Source organism: Microtus oregoni, unplaced genomic scaffold, assembly GCF_018167655.1.
Source record: "Microtus oregoni isolate MIOR12 unplaced genomic scaffold, Mior012 000103F_ref0000194, whole genome shotgun sequence".
Lineage (NCBI taxonomy): Eukaryota > Metazoa > Chordata > Mammalia > Rodentia > Cricetidae > Microtus > Microtus oregoni.
The window spans coordinates 2001868-2020474 of NW_024544717.1; the positions used below are offsets into that span (position 1 = coordinate 2001868).

Genomic DNA, 18607 nt, shown 5'->3' on the forward strand with positions numbered 1-18607 from the left:
TACTCACAGGGCGAGCGGGCGCTGTCCATGCCCGCAGCCCAGGGATCCGGGCGAGCGAGGCGGGAGAGGCCGCGCTCCGGGGCCGGAGTCCGCTCTCGAGGCCTCTTTGCGCTGGGGCGGGGTCCTTGCTAGGGCGGGGGTCGCCAGACCGCTCTGCTCCTGCGTGCTGCTCCCTCGGGCCGGGCCGCTGCGGGGCCGCGCTCCCGCGTGCTCCTGCCGGCTCCGCGCGCCTCCGCTCCCGCACCGGCTCCGACCAAGAGCGCGGGGAGGGCGGGGCTTCCGTTCGTCCCACCCTCCCAAGGCCTGCGCGCGGGGCGGGGCCAGACACGCCCACCTGGCTGCGCCTGAGCCCCGACACCTGCGAGATGCTCCCCAAGGCTTCCACCTGCGGCTCCTGCCCCAGACAGACGCCGGGCCCTGGAGATCTTTGGAAATCGTCCGCAGGACTGTGGACCCTGAGGGGCCCTATTTTCCCCGCAGGTGTCAGGCTGGAGCAGAGGATGGGCGAGGACCTTTACATCTTCCCTAAGGAAGCTAAAGATCCGAGCATTGCCTCTCCTAACCTGAGCCTACAGAATGGACTGCCCAACCCCTCCAGGAAAGTCCCTTTGAGTCCTGGCCTGTGCAGAGAAGGTATATGGAAGGACTATGTAAGAGAAATCACGGTAGAAGGAGCTCAGCTCACGCTGGGGTCAATACTCACTAGTCTGCCTGTCTCCTGCTTCCAGCAGAACACAGCAAAAGCCTGCGGCATATATACCTGCTGGGTCACTAGCGATGAAAGCAACCAACCACTTACAACACACAGTAGAGGCATGGTGGTGCATGCCTATAACCCTAGCACTCAGAAGGCAGAGCCAGGAAGATCACCGCAAGTTTGAGGCTAGCCTGGGCTACACAGAGAAACCTCAGCCATCTCTACAGCTGCTGCCCCCAACACCCTCATAGATGTATGTGAAGAATTAGGACCCTACCCACAAACCTGGGGTACAATCCAGGCTGCGACTGGTCAGTGGAAGCCTGGGTCCGACTGGGCACCATGTGTTGTCTAACTCCTGGGGGTGCTTTTGCACAGCCATGTTTATATACCTCCTATGATGAAGAACTCATTCCCTATGCCAGCGCTTGGTCTTCAGAGTTCACAGCTATGAAACTACTGGATAAAGCCACTGATCTCTTTGTGAGGACTAACAGGCCCTGGAATTCCAACATATAAAATCAAGGGGTCCCTTGTATCGAATTTAGAAGCCAGGGGCTCTCTTTGTGCTCTAATTCAGGTCTCTGGACATCTCTGAGTCTGTCTTCCTGATGGGCTCACAAGTCAAGGTCATGGGAACACCCTGAAGAAAGCATCTACCTGGGGCCCTAGATACAGCTTCTGCTTTAAATGCTCGATGAGAACTGTATTCGAGGTGCCCTCCCCTTGGAGATGAGGATTCAGAGGCTGCTCCCAGGCAGTCTCTCACCTTTATCACTGCACAAGAAGGACTACAGTGACTCCCTCTGTAGTTTTCACCTAAGCCTCCTCAGCCCTCACGACCTCAGTGCCTAAGAGCCCCCAGGTGACAAGAGCCCCCAAGGCCAGACACCTGAAGACACATCTGCCCATGCAGAGGACATGCTGTCTGCTCACTCATGGGTGAGTGTAGTGGTCATATCCTACACGGTCAGCACACAGTAAGTGCTCAGAAAACTTCAAATAAGGGAAGGAGCTCGGGAGGACAGGCCAATCCTGCTGTCCTTTTCATACCAGAGCTCATGAAGCCTTAGTTAGAGAGAGGAGTCGGTGTTGCCAGTAGGAAGCGGGTCCCCAGGTCTGGGGCAGGACTCATTGCGCAGGCATAGCAGTCTGTCTAGAACTCAGGTCTAGCACAGCCAATAATTCTCTAAGTCTTCCCTGGGACCATCTCAGAGGACACCCTGGTAGTTGCAACATATGGGAGGAGACAGTTCTGGAGAACAGATCCCAGAAAGCCAGAGCGAGTGGCCAGGAGGTACCAGGAAGTCCTCCCTGAGATCTGAGGAGGGATGAGGCAGGACAAAGAACAACCATTGAACAGTGAGTGGCCTAATAAGGGGGCAGGTAGGCGCCTGAGCTTCAGTCTGGGGGATGATAGCAGGGGCATGGCCATGCCACAGTGTTGTTTGGTCCTGTATCTCACTCTCCATGATAGGCATTCTTCCTGGGAAAAGCCTCGGGAAGTGGACTGGGTGGCACAGGGTCATCTACCACTTCCGCAATGACCTTACCCCGCTACAGGAAGGAGTGAGGAATCGTGCTTCCTGTCAACAATGAGGCACCCTTAGAATTCTCTGAACCGTGGGCTGAGTGTGTAGCTCTGTTGGTAGAAAGCTCACCTAACAGGAAATGAAGCAGTGATGGCTTATTTTGGCAGTCCACTGTGGGCAGTGCCACTCCTGGGTAGGTAGTCTTGGGTTATATAAGAATACAAGCTGGCCAGACTGTGCGGCACACACCTTTAAGCTCAGCACTCAAGAGGCACAGGCAGGTGATCTCTATGAGTTCGAGGCCAGCCTGGAATACAGAGCAAGTTCCCCGACAGACTCCAACACTACACAGAGACACCCTGCTTTGAAACAACAAACAAACAAAAAGAACATTGGCTGAGCAAACAAGAAGTGTTCCTTTGTGGTTCCTGTTTTGGTTCCGACCTCCAGGTTTCTACCGTAAACTTCTGCCTTGGCTTCCCTCTGTGTTGGGCTGTAACCTATAAACCACATAAACCATTTCTTCCCCAAGTTGCTTTTGGTGGGTGTTTGATAACAGCCACAGAAAGCAAAGTAGAATTGCACTAACCAGATATAGTGATGCCTACCTGTAATCCTAACACTCAGGAGATAGACCTTCAGAAGTTCAAGGCTATTCTTAACTAACATAGCAAATGGAGAGCAGCCTGGGCTACATGAGGCCCCTTCTCAAAAAAAATCAAAAAAAAAAGAAGAAGAAGAAAAGAAAAGAAAAAGGAAATGGAGAAAAGGAAAAATAAAGTTCTAGAATAAGGCATATAAATCAGAAAATAGCCCAAAAGTCTTCTGAGTAAATACTGATTACGAGGTAGGGCTGGCTCTCTTTGTGATCCTAGGGGCAGGTGAGTTTCAGATGACAGCTCTGATGGACAGATGCTAGAGTTTAAAGCAGGACTGTAGGACTGTCAGGCATGCAGTGGAGCTCAGTGGTAGGATGATTAGTTGGTGAGCACAGAGACCCGGACTTGTTTTCTAGTACTGCAAAAATAAATAATGATCTATATTAAATGCACTGAGAAAGAAATAGAAAAAGAACCCCACTCACCGTAGCCCCAAAGAAACAAGATACCTAGAAATGAACCCTACCAAGGAGATGAAAGAATTCTCTAATGAAAGCTGTAAAACACTGAAAATGGCCAGGCAGTGGTGATGCACGCCTTTAATCCCAGCACTCGGGAGGCAGAGGCAGGCAGATCTCTGTGAGTTCGAGGCCAGCCTGGTCTACAGAGTGAGTTCCAGACCTAGCTGTTTCGGGGGCAAGGGGGGGGGGGCGACAATACATTAAAAATGTCTATATTATCAAAAGACATCTACAGACTCAACATGATCCTCATCAAGGTTCTAATGCCATTCTTTCTTCACAGCCATAGGATAAGCAATCCTAAAGTTCATATAGAAACACACACAAGCCAAAGCCATCCTAAAAAAATTAATAATGGCAGGGATATCCTCAGACTTGATTGCAAACTATACTATAGAGCCAGAGTAACAACAACAACAACAAAAAAAAACAGACCAGCACAGTGCTGAGATAAAATCAGACATACAGACCAATGGAATAGAATAGAGGATCAAGAAACAAAACAAACCCACGTGGCCACAGCCACTGATCGTCTATAAAGTTGTCAAAGGCATGCACTCGAGAAAAAAGTCTCTTGAACAAATGATGCTGGGGAAACTGGATAGTCACATGCAAAAGAATAAAAATGGATCTTTCATCCTGCATTAAAAAAAATCCACTCAAAATGGATCAAAGACCTTACTCTGAGATGCGAAACTCTGAAGCTAGCACTGGAAAGTATATGGGAAGCACCCAAAGATACAAGCATAAGCCAAGCGCGGTGTACACACCTACAGTCCCAGCACTCCAGAGGCTGAAGCAGCAGAGCTGTGTCTGAGCCCAGAGGAAAGAGTGAACCCCAAAAAAGAGGAAGCTCCAGGTGCGTTGTAGTGGAAAAGGATGTGAACCTGGCTTGGACTGGTTCTTGTGGCTAGGGCAACCTGTGGGTGGAGTCAGTGACTGAGTCTAGAGGGAGAGAGAACATTCTAGAACAGGGGCTTATTTTTCTCTTTTTAAATGTAATTTGAAAAGAAAATGGAAGGGCGGGCAGAGTAACTTGTCTCATATACACAAGTCTGATCCTCAGCAATGCATTGACTAGATCTAGTGAGATTCCACACCTGGAATCCCAGCATTCAGGATCATTCTCGGCTACATAATGAGTGGGGGCTATCTTGGCTGCTGAAGACTCTGCCATCCCCCTCCCCAAATAAACGTGTTGAGAGCTAAGAAAATGACCCACTGGTTAGAGCATTTGTTCTTCTTGCAGAGGACCCGGGTTCAGGTCTCAGCTCTTACATGGTGGCTCACAACCATCTGTAACTCCAGTTCTAGGGAATCTGATGCCCTCTTCTGATCTCTGTGGGCACCAGTTGTGCACATGCTACATATACAGACATTCAGGCAAAGGACTCACTCACACACATAAAATAAACCAGTAATATCTTATCCAGAGAAACAGAGAGAATGTGAAGGGGGAGAAGATGTGTTAGGGGTGCTCGAGAAGACTGGGAGGGAGGTTTGGGGGGTCTAAGGGAGTTGGAAGGGGCTTTAAGGTCATATGATCAAGATGCATTCTTTACATGTGTGAAATTATAAAAACATAAAAGATTCTATTAAGAAAATAGCACCATTGACACACATGTGATGCATATACATACATGCAGGCAAACACACATAAAATAAGTGAAAACAAATACATGCAGAATTTAAAAATGGTATTATTGAGATATCAATCAGATACTGTCGTTCATTTTTCATGCTTATACATCAGGGGCTTTTAGTACATTTACAACGTGGTGTAGCCAACACCTCTAATTCCAGAAAATGTCATTGCTCCACAAAGAAGCCCCATCCTGTTAATAATACCCTGCCCTATGCTGCCCCCAGTCCTCAGCAATGTCAGCAAAGGCTGTCTCAAGGGATTTCTCTCCTCTGGATGCTTTAAGTGACTCACAACATCACAGCCACTTGTCCTTCCTTCACTGAGCACAACATCACCAGGCTCACTAGTGCTGCAGTACTCATGGCCACCTTCCTGCTTGAACAATATCTGGGTGAGTATTATATAGGGGCATATTGATTTTTAGTGTTTTATTATATTGTGCATGTGTGTGCATACACACACAGTGTGTGTGGTGGAGGCTCAAGTGTCAAAGCACATGCATGTGTGGTCAGGGGACCACTCTGTAGAGCCTGGTCTCTCCATCCATCTTGCTGTGGGTTCCTGAGCTGGAGTTCAGTAGTCAGGTTTGGTGACTGTGTCTTACCCACTGAACCATCTCAATGGTGCTCTGTTGTTTTCCTTAAACATTTATTATGCTTATTTGTGTGTGTACCCTGTAAGGGTCAGGGAACAATTTATGGAAGCCAAGTCTCTTCTACAATATGAGTTCTCAGGATTGTTCCACGGGTGTCTGCCGGGCCACGTCACCAGCTTCCTGTGTTGATTTTTTTAAAATTCAAAGTATGTGTTTTTGATATTTTTAATATATATGCCCTTGTGGGAGTAAATACACATGTGTGGATGTGCCCTTGGAGGCCAGAAGAGGATGTCAGATCCGCAGGAGCTGGCGAGCGATCCCATGAGGATGCTGGGAAGATCAGCAAGCACTCTCAACCACTGAGACATCCCTCCAGTCCTGGTCTAGATTTTTTTTAAGAGCACATGTTTATTTATAGTAAATCAATAAAATAAAAATGTTTTGGGGGCTGGGGGAGAGGCACAAGGGTAGACTATTAGCCTATGTGATGTTCCTGTGTCCATCCCCACCACTTCCAAAAAAAAATTTAAGCTGTGCACAGTGTCACTACCCAAAGTGATTCCCACTGCATGGGCTCTGGTGGCCACACTCTATCTGCAGACAGCTTGTCCCCATGGGCGATGCCCAGCAAGTGCCTATCAAACAAGCAAATGTAATTGATCTCTTTTCCCCAAGCACAGAGGTATTTAATTTGAGCTGACGAGGCACACATTAAATCTAGAACCATACGTGTGCCCAGCCTCACCCTCAGTATAGAGTGAAAGACCTTAACCCCTAAATGACAGGATGAGCAAATGTCTCAGGTTCCTACCCACAACTCTTGTTGAAGGGGCACCTGAGGAAGGTAGTGTGCTCCCATCCTCCACTGACTATTCCCAAGATGCACCAGGCAGCTTCTTTCCCCAGGAACTGAATCCAGAGATCTTGAGCCCAGGGTGGGTGCTGAGAACTCAGTGAGTCTTGCAGCAGGGGATGAACAGTTATAATAAATACAGCCAACACTCCCCGGACACTCAGACGGGCCAGGTGATGAGCTAGTTTCTTCTTTTCCTTTTTCCGGGAAAGCCTTCATATCACCCTGAGGGTCACTTAGAGATGACACAGGTATAAGGAGGGAGCAAGGCACTGAGTAGACACCCACCTATAGAGAACACCACCCAGCAGGTGTTTACCTGAAGGACGGAGGGCTTGCCACACCACCCTGAAGCTGCCACAGGGCCATCCCCAGGCTTCTGAGAGGAAACCCTTAGCTCCCTGGAGGCTTTGTTTTCAGTGCTCTCTCCTGAAGACAGGCAGACAAACTGTGGTGACCCCTCAGTCCCACCCTGACCGCGGGCAACTCCACCTGCTCACTGCCCTTGAGAGCGTAGCACTGTGTTTGTATGAGTTCCCCTTAGCCCTGCCGCCTAACACAGCCCTAGCTTGTCATGTGGCCTCTGTCTTGTCCCACTGCCCTTAAATGGAGGCAGCCGTGCAGACTGGCACAGGCCTTCTGGAAAACAGTTTATAGCCGGGGCAGCAGTCCATCCGAACACGGTTCTTACCGTTTAAGTCAGTAATTCTGTTTGCAGAATTTGCTCCGGTGATGCACAGTGATGGACGAAGGCATTCACAGGAGGATTATTTATAATAAGCCCTGGAAATCATCAGGAGCCACAGCTGGAAAATGGTTCACATGATCAAGTATGTCCGAGCCCTATAAGTGCTCTCTGTGGAGGTTTGCGATGAGAAACCGGGACATGACCAGCATAGGATGGGGAGCTAGGAGGGATTATAGCAGCGTACTACCCACCAATGCTTCTGATCGCTGCACTTTGGGCCAAAGCAGTACTAGTCTGTATCTTAAGAAAAGGAGAATTCTGCCTCTCGCCAGATGTGAAATGCAGTAGGATATCTATAACGAGCAGCAGATACCCCAAGACTGGAGTGGAGGCTCGTGGACCAGATCCCAGCACCTCCTCCCATTGGTTGTGACTCTGGATATATTCATCAATTCCTCTGAACTTCTGCTTTCTCATTAATCAAAAGGGACAACTGAGGTTGTGAGTGATCCGACCCTCACCCCCTGGAATTATGAGCACCCCCTAAATGGGTCAGAACATGAGGGAGGGACTGGCTGGGGTGTGTGGCTCTGATGGTAAGTGCTCACTTTGCAAGCGCAAGGACCTGAGTTCAGTTCCCCAGCACCCCCATAAAATCCCAGACATGTGGTTTATTATCCCAGGACTGGGAAAATGGAGAGAAGAGGATCCCCGGAACTCACTGGCCAGCTAGTCCAATCTAATTGGTGAGCTTCAGGCCAATGAGAGACCCTTCCTCAAAGAGGCAGGCAGTGTTTCTTCAGTGTTGTATATCTGATCTCCACTTGTAAACACACACACGTGCACTCATCCCCAACCCTCTACACACATGATAAAACAAAGAAAAAATGATTTTGACTGCTGCTGAGGTGGCATCCTGTGTGATGACGACAGCATGGGGGCACTGGAGCAGGCTTTCTTTTGGACTCAAACTCCCAAACACAACATGGAGACTTATTAGTTATGAATGCTCAGCCTTATCTTAGCCCTTTGTCAATCTGTTTCTCTTTACGTTTTGCCTCAGGGCTTTTTATCTTTCATTCAGTACACCGTACTTTCCTGTTTCCTCTGTGTTTAGCTTGCTGGCGGCTGCTTGATGCTTGACTTCTGGCCCAGGACAAACGTCTTCCTTTCTTTCTCCTTCATTCTCTTCTCTTTCTCCTCTCTCTCTCTCTCTCTCTCTATCTCTCTATCTCTCTCTCTCCCAAGTCTAGCTTGGTCCTCCTATTTATTCTTCTGCCAACCAGCACCACCTAGCCCTCTACTGCCTAGCTACTGGCCTGGCCATTCAGCTTTTTATTAGACCAATCAGATGCCTTAGGCAGGCAAGGTAAAACAGAAACACATCTTTACATAATTAAACAAATGCCGCATAAACAAATATAACACAGCTTTACACAGTTAAAGTAATATTCCACAATAGTCCATGCTTACTGAGTTGAACTCATTTGACTGCAAACTCAGACCTTAGCCAGGGCACACTGGTTCTCTTGCCCTCATCTTCCTGGCCAGGTCTACTCACAAACAGATGATTAGTCATCAATTCAGAAGAACTATCCACTATACCAGGGACAAACCTTTATCTCCCTGTTTCTGGAAGACGTGGAGGCCCATGGAGACTCTGGTATACATGGTCACCACAAAGCCAGCAGTGTATATGTACAAAGCAGAAAAGGCCAGGGAGCAGTAAGTCTCAGCACCTGCTATGACAAGGTCTATTAATTCCACTGGGCAAGAATAAGACCACTACCACAAGTTTTGAGCCAAATTTGAAACAAGCTTTATTAAATTACTGGCCAGGATGGTGGACACTGGCCAGGTCCATTCCCGGGATTCCCAGAGAATAGCCTCGGATTACATTAGTCTGGGGCTTATAAGGGTAAAACCCACAGGGCTATGTATTTCCTGCCTTCGTCCAATCAGAGACAAGCATACATCCTGACATACTTCCTGCCTATGTACCTCCCTCCTGTGGTCAAGCACATCCTGTGAAGCCGCAACAACCGACCTTGTTTACAGAAGTGAAGACACTGGGCTTGTTATCTCACGTGAGCATCAGCACCCAACATTGCAGGAAGTTACCTGTCCGTGGGCAAGTGGGGCTCACAGGCTAGAGGCGTTTTTGTTTTATGATCTCTTAAGCACAGTAATTAAAATTTAAACATAACTTCAGCCATAATCCAGACTGGCCTGAAACTACCTGTGTAGCTGAGGATGACCTAGAATTCTTGATCCTTCCGCCTCCATCTTCCAAGTGCTGTCTGTATGATAGGTGTGCACTATCTCCATTTACCCCATGCATTTCCTCAGGGATCAAACTCAGGGCTTCACATGTGTTTGTAAAACACTCTACGGACCGAGTCACCTTCTCCACCCCATTTGTCTATTTTTTTTAAAATTACTATCTATTTTATTATTGTTTGCTGCCTGCATGCCTGTGCACATGTGCAGTGCCCTTGTAGGCCAGAAAAAGAGTAATGAGACCCCCAGAACTGGAGTTACAAATGGTTGTGAGCTGCCATGCGGGTGCCAGGTCCTCTGGAAGAGCAGCAGCCAGTGCTCTTAACTGCTGGGCCAATTCTTCCATCCTCCCACTTAGATCCTTGAGAAAAGGACAACTCTTTATATCTTTGCTGTCTCCTAGTCTGGGGTCCCAAGGTCTTCTCTGGGCAGCATCCCTGCTGCCCCAGGCAAAGGATGCCCACCAAGTGATTGGTCATATGACCTACTCTTTACCTTTATGAGCTCTGGGTTGGGTGCACAGGAGACCTGTTGGTGTCTGACAAAGGCCTCACGTACACACAACTTTAGCTGAGTGAGCTGGGGGCTTCCAGAGACAGACACGGGCACTTGGGACTGAACCTGCTGGAAAAACACCAGAAGCCAGGCAAGCTACACACATGCTAAGTGGAAAAAACCCCTCTGCTTTCTTAAGGAGGAGGATGCAGCCCTTGTAGGTCGCTGGATTCTAATTGGAAACTTGGGCTGAGAGACCCCTGCTGGCCCAGGTCTGAGTCAGTCAGCCTTTCACAGCTGGGGTGACAGCTTGTCTGTGGCCCTGAGAAAACTTCCCTGGACAGTAAGACAGTCTGTGTGTGCTAGGAGGACCTGTGAGGGTCAAAGTTGTGTTTTAAGTTTTAATTACTGTGCTTAAGAAAGCTATAAAACAAAAACTCCTCTAGCCTATGAGCCCCACTTGCCCACGGACAGACAACTTCCTGCAGTGTTGGGGGCTGATGCTCACGTGAGATAACAAGCCCAGTGTCTTCACTTCTGTAAACAAGGTCGGTTGTTGCAGCTGCACAGGATGTGCTTGACCACAGGAGGGAGGTACATAGGCAGGAAGTATGTCAGGATGTATGCTTGTCTCTGATTGGACGAAGGCAGGAAATACATAGCCCTGTGGGTTTTACCCTTATAAGCCCCAGACTAATGTAATTCGAGGCTATTCTCTGGGAATCCTGGGTATGGACCTGGCCAGTGTCCATCGTCCTGGCCAGTAATTTAATAAAACTTGCTTCAAATTTGGCTCAGAACTTGTGGTAGTAGTCTTATTCTCATCCAGTAAATTAACACAGTCTCAGAGAGATAGAGAGGATGGAGAGAGAGAATTGACAGGATATGGGAGGCTCCTAAGCATCAACGTTTTAAAAAGTACAACTTTAACCATGAAAGGAAAGTTACAAACTGAACCTATAGTGGGTGTCTCCGCCATGCTGTGTTCTAACTGCAGTGTTGAACAGAGAGAACACCGGGAGAAGGCTAGGATACACCCATCCTTTGCTGGGAGAGGGGAAGGGCAGTTGTCACCCATGAACACTGAAAGTCACAAATCCCCCCCCCCCCGCCCCCGGCCTTCAAGACCTCCATCATTTAGAAGTGTGTTCTGGATCCTGCATATCTGGGCTCAATGGAAGATTCCACTCCAAACCTTTCCCTGCCTCATCCCGGGCTTCACCTTGTTCTCTGAGTTCTACATTTGGGGCTTCCGTGGTCTCCACACCTCACTTCCCAGGCTCTGCTCCATTGCCAGTGGCTGTAACAAAATACCCAAGTTGGGGTATTTTAAAAAGAAGTATATTGGGCTGGAGAGATGGCTCAGTGGTTAAGAGCATTGCCTGGTCATGAGTTCAATTCCCAGCAACCACATGGTGGCTCACAACCATCTGTAATGGGGTCTGGTGCCCTCTTCTGGCCAGCAGGCATACACACAGACAGAATATTGTATACATAATAAATAAATAAATATTTTTTTAAAAAAGAAGAAGTATATTTGCCTCATAGTTTTTTGGGGTTTTTTTTTGTTGTTGTTGTTTTGTTTTGTTTTGTTTTTTGGCAGGGATATTAGCAGCATGGCATCCACAGATGCTGGCCTTGCTGTGTCATAACATGTGGCAACAATGAACAAGCTAGCAAAAGACAGTGCTTTTCTAACAAAGCCACACCTCTGGCAACCCAGTCTACATTAATCCCTGAGTGATTAAACCTCATGTAAACCAGAGCCCTCAGGAGCCATTCCATCCGGAAAGCCCCATTCTTCCTGCTGCTCCGGAGACTAAGTTTCTAGCCCACAGACTTTGGGGACATATGCTAACTTTGGTGTCTGGGCAGCCAGGTCCCCAGCATTTGACTTGTGGGGTGGAGCCAACACATTACTCTCAGGCAGTCTTAACCCACCCACGTGGGAGTCTCTAGTGGAGAGTGGGGTACAGTGACCCAGAGGGAACCACAGGTGTGCAGTGGGGGAAGGGACTGGTTCCAGAAAGAGGCTTTTTCACAATGAGCTCATTGCCCTTAGGCCAGGGTAGGGTGTGCTTTCTTCCACCCAAATGTGAAGTGATAGCATCCAAGTCCTCCTATCTGGCTCTGCCTGTAGAGCAAGGAGAGTTCGCCCAGGTGCTCTGCATCCAACCTGGAGGTCCCAGTCAGATGCCAGGTCGTAGGGGGCATTCTAATGTCCAGCAGGTCCTGGCCAGCACCGTCTGGCCCAGGGCTGCCCAGATCTGGTCCCTGCGCTGACCTAAGGTCCCGCAAAAGCCACATGAAGTAGAACCTCATGTCTGCCTTCTAGATGTGACAAGTCATCACCACCCAGGTCACATGCTGGCACCCAGAGAGCAGACAAAAGTTGAGGGCCTGGCTCTGGGCCAGGCTCTACACGTCACCAAGCTCCTTGGGCCTCACAGGTTAGGGAGGAACTGAGCTCTGACAAGTGAAGGCTGTTTAAGTGTGGCTGTCAGTGTGGGGCAGGGCTCCTAAAATAGCAGTCCCCCAGCCCCCCAACAAGATTCTGTAGGGTTAATGAAAATGAAACAGAGCCACGGTATTGACGCTTTGCTTCTGTTTTCCTCAACCTTCCTTTTGAAGGGTTTCAAACTCATAAGAAAGGTTGCAGGTTGGGAGAGACTGCTAGGTGCTTAAGAGTAGACACTGCTCATTTCCCAGCACCCACTTGGGTAGCTCACAACTGTCTGCAACTCCAGCTCTAGGGGATCCGATGCCCTCTTCTGGCCTCTGCAGTGACCTGCATGTGTGTGCACACATACACACACACACACACACACACAGAGTAATAATAGTTAATAATTTAATTGTTGTGAATATTACTTTCACTAGGCAAAGACGTGTGTTACATTTGTTTATGTTGTAGAATATTACTTCAACTATGTAAAGATGTGTTACATTTGTTTATGTTGTGGAATATTACTTTAACTAGACAAAGATGTGTTACATTTGTTTATGTTATGAAATATTACTTTAACTAGACAAAGATGTGTTACATTTGTTTATGTTGTGGAATATTTAACTAGGCAAAGATGTGTTACATTTGTTTATGTTATAGAATATTACTTTAACTAGACAAAGATGTGTTACATTTGTTTATGTTGTGGAATATTACTTTTTTATTTTTTGGTTTTTTCGAGACAGGGTTTCTCTGTGGTTTTGGAGCCTGTCCTGGAACTAGCTCTTGTAGACCAGGCTGGTCTCGAACTCACAGAGATCTGCCTGCCTCTGCCTCCCGAGTGCTGGGATTAAAGGTGTGGAATATTACTTTAACCAGGCAAAGATATGTTACATTTGTTTATGTTATGGAATATTACTTTAACTAGGCAAAGATGTGTTACATTTGTTTATGTTGTGGAATATTACTTTAACCAGGCAAAAATGTGTTACATTTGTTTATGTTATGGAATATTACTTTAACTAGGCAAAGATGTGTTACATTTGTTTATGTTGTGGAATATTACTTTAACCAGGCAAAGATGTGTTACATTTGTTTATGTTGTGGAATATTACTTTAACTAGGCAAAGATGTGTGTTACATTTGTTTAGGCTGCATTTGTTTTTTATGTAAAGGTGCCTTGCTTTGCCTGCCTAAGGCACCTGATTGGTCTAATAAAAAGCTGAATGGCCAATAGCTAGACAGTACAGGGATAGGTGGACTTGCAGGCAGGGAGAATAAGTAGGATAAAGAATCTAGGTTTGGGACGAGAGAACAGAGGCAGAGGGGGAGGAGACACCAGGGGCCAGTCAGTCAGACAAACACAGAGGAAGCAAGAAAGCAGGATATACAGACTGAAAGAAAGGTAAAAAACCCCAAGGCAAAACATAGATGAAGAAAAACAGGTTAAATTAAGTTATAAGAGCTAGTGGGACAAGCATAAGAAAAGACCAAACAGTCATAACTAATAAGTTTCTTTTTTTTAAAGATTTATTTATTTATTATATATACAACATTCTGCCTCCATGTATGCCCACATGCCAGAGGAGGGTGCCAGATCTCAATATAGATGGTTGTGAGCCACCATATGGTTGCTGGGAATTGAACTCAGGACCTCTGGAAGAGCAGCCAGTGCTCTTAACCCCTGAGCCATCTCTCCAGCCCAACTAATAAGTTTCCATGTCATGATTTGGAAGCTGGTTGTTGGCCTAAGAGAAAGCCTGCTACAAATAATAATGATAAATTTCTTTTTAAGAGATATTGTAAGATATTTAGGCCTTTTGCTCTCTTTTTCCAAGTTACTCCCGTATCCTGCAATATTGTAGTAGGCTCCTGAACTATAGTTATGCCATCTCAAGAAAGTATTCCTAAGAAAACTTTTTTTTTTTTTTTTTTTTTTTTTGGTTTTTCGAGACAGGGTTTCTCTGTGGTTTTGGAGCCTGTCCTGGAACTAGCTCTTGTAGACCAGGCTGGTCTCGAACTTATCCTAAGAAAACTTTAAGTGCTAAAACTATCTTGGGTAAAACTTGTTTCTGGTAACTTAGACCTGCCCTAAATTCCTAAGGTAAACTGATGTAATTCCTATACAAGGTGACGCTGAACTAAAGGTTAACTGCCTGACCACCAAGGTACTAACTCTCAGCTTCAGTAAATAACACTTGCCTGCTGCAGGTGTCCAGAGCTGCCTTTCTGTATCCATCACAATTACTGGTTTTCCCTTAAGAACTAGAGCTGGAGGGCCAGGCTACTTTCCGCCAATCTGCTTGGGACAGTCCCTCCACTGACGGTTAATAAAGACTCCATTCAATTTATTCAGACCTCTTGGGAGTTCTTCTCTTCAGGAGTCCCAAAACAATATCATGACTATCTTCAGATGTCCCTGCCTCTGTCCACTGTGTCTCCAGCTGGCCTCAGTTGCTCCTCCCATGGAGACGGGCCTGAGTCAATATTGAGCCCTCCTTCAAAGGGATACTCCTTGCATATGACAAAATACTGGCTCAAGCCAGCTGAAGCTAAAAGGGGGACTTTCTGATTCATAGAGACTCGAGGAAGCTGCACTTTCAAGAACAGCTGGATCCAGGCGCCTAAGCATAGCTCCTACAGCTCCCGGACTCTGCATTTCCTTCTCTCTGCTCCAGTTTCTTATGCAAAAGGGCGCAGTTCCAGTGACTCCTGCTAGACACAAGTCTCACAAATGCCCCTCCATCGGCCATGCAGCAGAGTACCCCCGACAGAGGTCTTCATTCACTGACTTAGATGAAGTGACCATCCCTGAGACAATCACCATAAGCAAGTCTCAGCTGCTTTGACTGGAAGAACGAGGCTCATGTGCCCTGGTGGCTCGGGACTTATGAGTGGGTACTGCTCTTGCAGAGGATCCACTTACAGTTCTTAGAACCCACAATGCTGGTCTCACAACTATGTGTAACGTCAGTTCCAGAGGGATACGATGCTCCTTTAGGGCTCTGCAGGCAGAGGAAGGGGTGGGAAAGGGTGCTATCACAATCTACAGAATGCCCGATGAAGGACGTGCACACACAAGCTCCACAGTCACCGTGCCCTGGAGACAGTGCTGAGATCTCACAGGTGCTGTTCCAAGGCCAGGTGGCTCCTCAGTGTCTTCACCTATGAACTCAGCATCTTGTTCTAACAGGGCTGGGAGCTACCTAGGCATGCAAATTCATTAGGAGAGCCATTTGGTAAAAGCCGTGCCTGCTCTTTTCACCATCTCTAGCGATTTACCTCAGAGGAGGCAAAGATGTAATCATAGGGTAGTGAAACCTAAGTTATTCAAAGGATTGGAAGGTGGGGAGTGGTTTCAGGCTCCAGGGAAAGGAGGAGTTATCACGTCCCGTAACAGCTGGAACACGGAACCTCTGAGTTCTCAAGGCCAGGGAATTGGTGGGAGCCAGAAGGCTTGTGATTTAAAGAGCGGTAATACGCTGGACTTCCTGCTCCCTGAGTCAGAGTGGCTAACTGCCCTGCCTCCAGGGGGGTGTTTATTCTATCTTGTCATCCACCCGTAAGCTGCCCCTCTCTGAGACAGATGCTCCTCAACTCAGCAAAAGAGACAATTAAGACCCTTGCTGTTCCCTGCGATCTGAGTGTTGGAGGCTGTGCACCCAGTTCTATAAGAGCTTAAGACATCATTGGCATTTATCTCAGCCACTGTACTCAGACTAGGCTCTGGGATGGGAAGGTAGGGGAACAGACGGTGGCTATCATATGGCCCTTCAGTAAAGTGTACCAGAAGTAAACTGTTCCTGCCCTAAGTCACAGGTGTGTGTGACATTTGTTACACAGCAAGCACTAACTGATACACTCTGAGTTGGGCTCTTGGCATTACAAGAAAAGCTCCATGGGGGAAAAAGTCAAAGGGGCAGATGAAAAAAATTATCTCAGGCCTGGTGTAGTGGTGTACACCTTTCATCCCAGAACTCAAGAAGCAGAAGCAGGTGGATCTCTGAGTTCAAGGCCAGTCTGGTCTACAGAGTGAGTTTCAGAGCAGCCAGAACTACATAATGAGACCCTGTCTTAAAAAAAAAAGAAAAGAAAAAAAACGATGTCAGGGCTGAAAAGATGGCTCAGCTGTTAAGGATGCTTACTGCTCTTTCAGTGGACAGGAGTTCAGACACCAGCACTCACATCAGATTTACAGATGCCTGTAAGTCCTGCTTCTGTGATCTGACACTCTCTTCTGGCTTCCATGGGTAGCTGCACACATGCATGGCATACACACACAGAAATAAAACAAAGTTAATATTAAAAAAATAATGAGCTCAGAGACAAGAGCTATAGGACCATGCACTGAATGTCAGCAAGGCTTGTTCCTGTGTGTGGGGGTTCTATTTTCTTCCTGTGAGCTATTCTAGTGTTTACAGACAGACTGCCACAGCTGCACCTTGTTCTGTGTGTTCATAAACAGCACTGAACATCTGCTGTAAAATTTCCCAGAGTCCAAGAGAAGCTGGGAGAAATCTTCCACTTATTACTGTCACTGATGTTAAATTTCTAATAGACTTTGATAGTTCACATGACTCAAAGACAAAATACAAAAAAGGGTAATAGAGATTTCTTTCTGGCATCTCCCACCCAGTTTGCCACTATATATCCACGGGCAGACAGCACCGATTCTGGTTGTTGTGTTTTGTTTCATTTGTTTGTTTAAGAGTTTTTGTCCTTATTGGGACTCACTTAGTAGGCTGCCTGTCTTAAAATTCTTTATGTAAACCAGACTGGCCTTGAACTCACAGAGATCTGCTTACCTCTGCCTTCTGAGTGCCTACTGGGACTTATAATTTTTTTTTTCCAGGAAAGGGTGCCACTCCAGTAGAAGAGGAATTACAGACAGCTAAGAGCTGTCTCACATGGATGCTGGAGATTAAACTCCAGTGCTCTGCAAAAGTAACAAGCTCTTTCAGGCCCTGCCTCTGGTTCTTTTGGATCTTATGAGACAGGGTTTCTCTCTAGCTTTGGAGCCTATCCTGCAACTAGCTCTGTAGACCAGGCTGGCCTCACAGAGATCAGCTTGTCTCTGCCTCCCGGGTGCTGGGATTAAAGGTGTGTGCAACCACCTCTATTTCATTCTTAATTGCCTCGTTTTGTTTACCTGAGAGAACAGGCAGAATTCTCTGCTTGTCCTCTTGTTGTGTTCGCCACTGTAAATTCCAGTTCTTTGGATGGCTGAGAATATTCTGCTGTCCAGAAAGACAATGGTTTAAGTCATCCACCTGTCTGCAGTGAGTCTGTGGCTTACACGTGCTGAGCCCATCTGAGGAATTCTCAGAAGCAGGATTATCAAGCTGAAAACTTGATGCAGCTGTATTTTGATAGATTTTTTCCCAAATTGCCCTTTGGGAGAGGTTATACCAATTGGCACGTGTGCCAGCAAGGCGGGGAGTATCCGTCTCCACAGTACTGCCCACAGAATGCGATAATTGAATTGGGGATTAGGAGAAGAAGTGGCAATTTCCATGTCAGGGAACACGGCAGGCAATTTCCGGGTCAGGGGCCATTCTTATATCCCTTCCCAGCCAACTGCTTGTGCAAACTGTCCTGTCTCCACCCTGCCCTGAGCTCTGGACTCCAGCAAAAGTCTTGGCCATGTTGGGGAGGGCAACAACCAGAACACAGAAGTTCACACTGGACATAGCACCTTCCCACAGGGCAGGTGACAGCCATAAGCTGAATGTAAGGCCCCTTCCTCATGTGCTGAGGATGCAATCTATGGTCACTCCTGATTGGGGGAGGAGGGAGAAGGGAGGTTGGGGGTCCATGTGGCTAGTCCTGGCCCCTCATCTTGCCACAATGGATGGGCCCCTTTCCCACCCGTTATGTATCTATTGCAGATATACAGGGAAGCTGACATTTGAGGGTGTTGCTGGAACCTTGAATCTACCCCTCTCTCTTCTCTCAATGCCCTTCCTGCTCGTTGCCTCAAAAGCTACCCCCCACATAGAAGATCCCTCTGTGATCCCTGTAACCTCTTTGACCAAAGCCTTGATCCCATACCCTCACCACTACCACAGAAACATTACGATACCCAAGGCCATGCCAGGTCAGACAGAGCACCTAAACCCAAGTACTTGAGCCAACTAGAGGCAAATCACTTTGGCTCCACCTTCCTGGGTCTCAGCTATGTGGAGACCTAGGTGGCTTTTAGGATGACCTCTGAGCCTAAGTCAGGGTCAAGTAGCAGCCTTCCTTCATGTGT

At 47.4% G+C, this 18607-nt stretch overlaps 1 protein-coding gene across 10 annotated transcripts in view; it reads right to left on the reverse strand.

The window, feature by feature from the left end:
• The window catches only part of LOC121443265 (serine/threonine-protein kinase WNK2-like), a 108596-nt gene extending 108354 nt beyond the window's left edge, over nt 1-242 (reverse strand). For all 10 annotated transcript variants that reach the window (XM_041644968.1, XM_041644965.1, XM_041644962.1 and 7 more), the window contains exon 1: nt 8-242. The gene's annotated coding sequence lies outside the window, so the exon portion shown is untranslated. The remainder of the gene's footprint in view (nt 1-7) is intronic.
• Between the last annotated feature and the right edge of the window lie 18365 nt (nt 243-18607).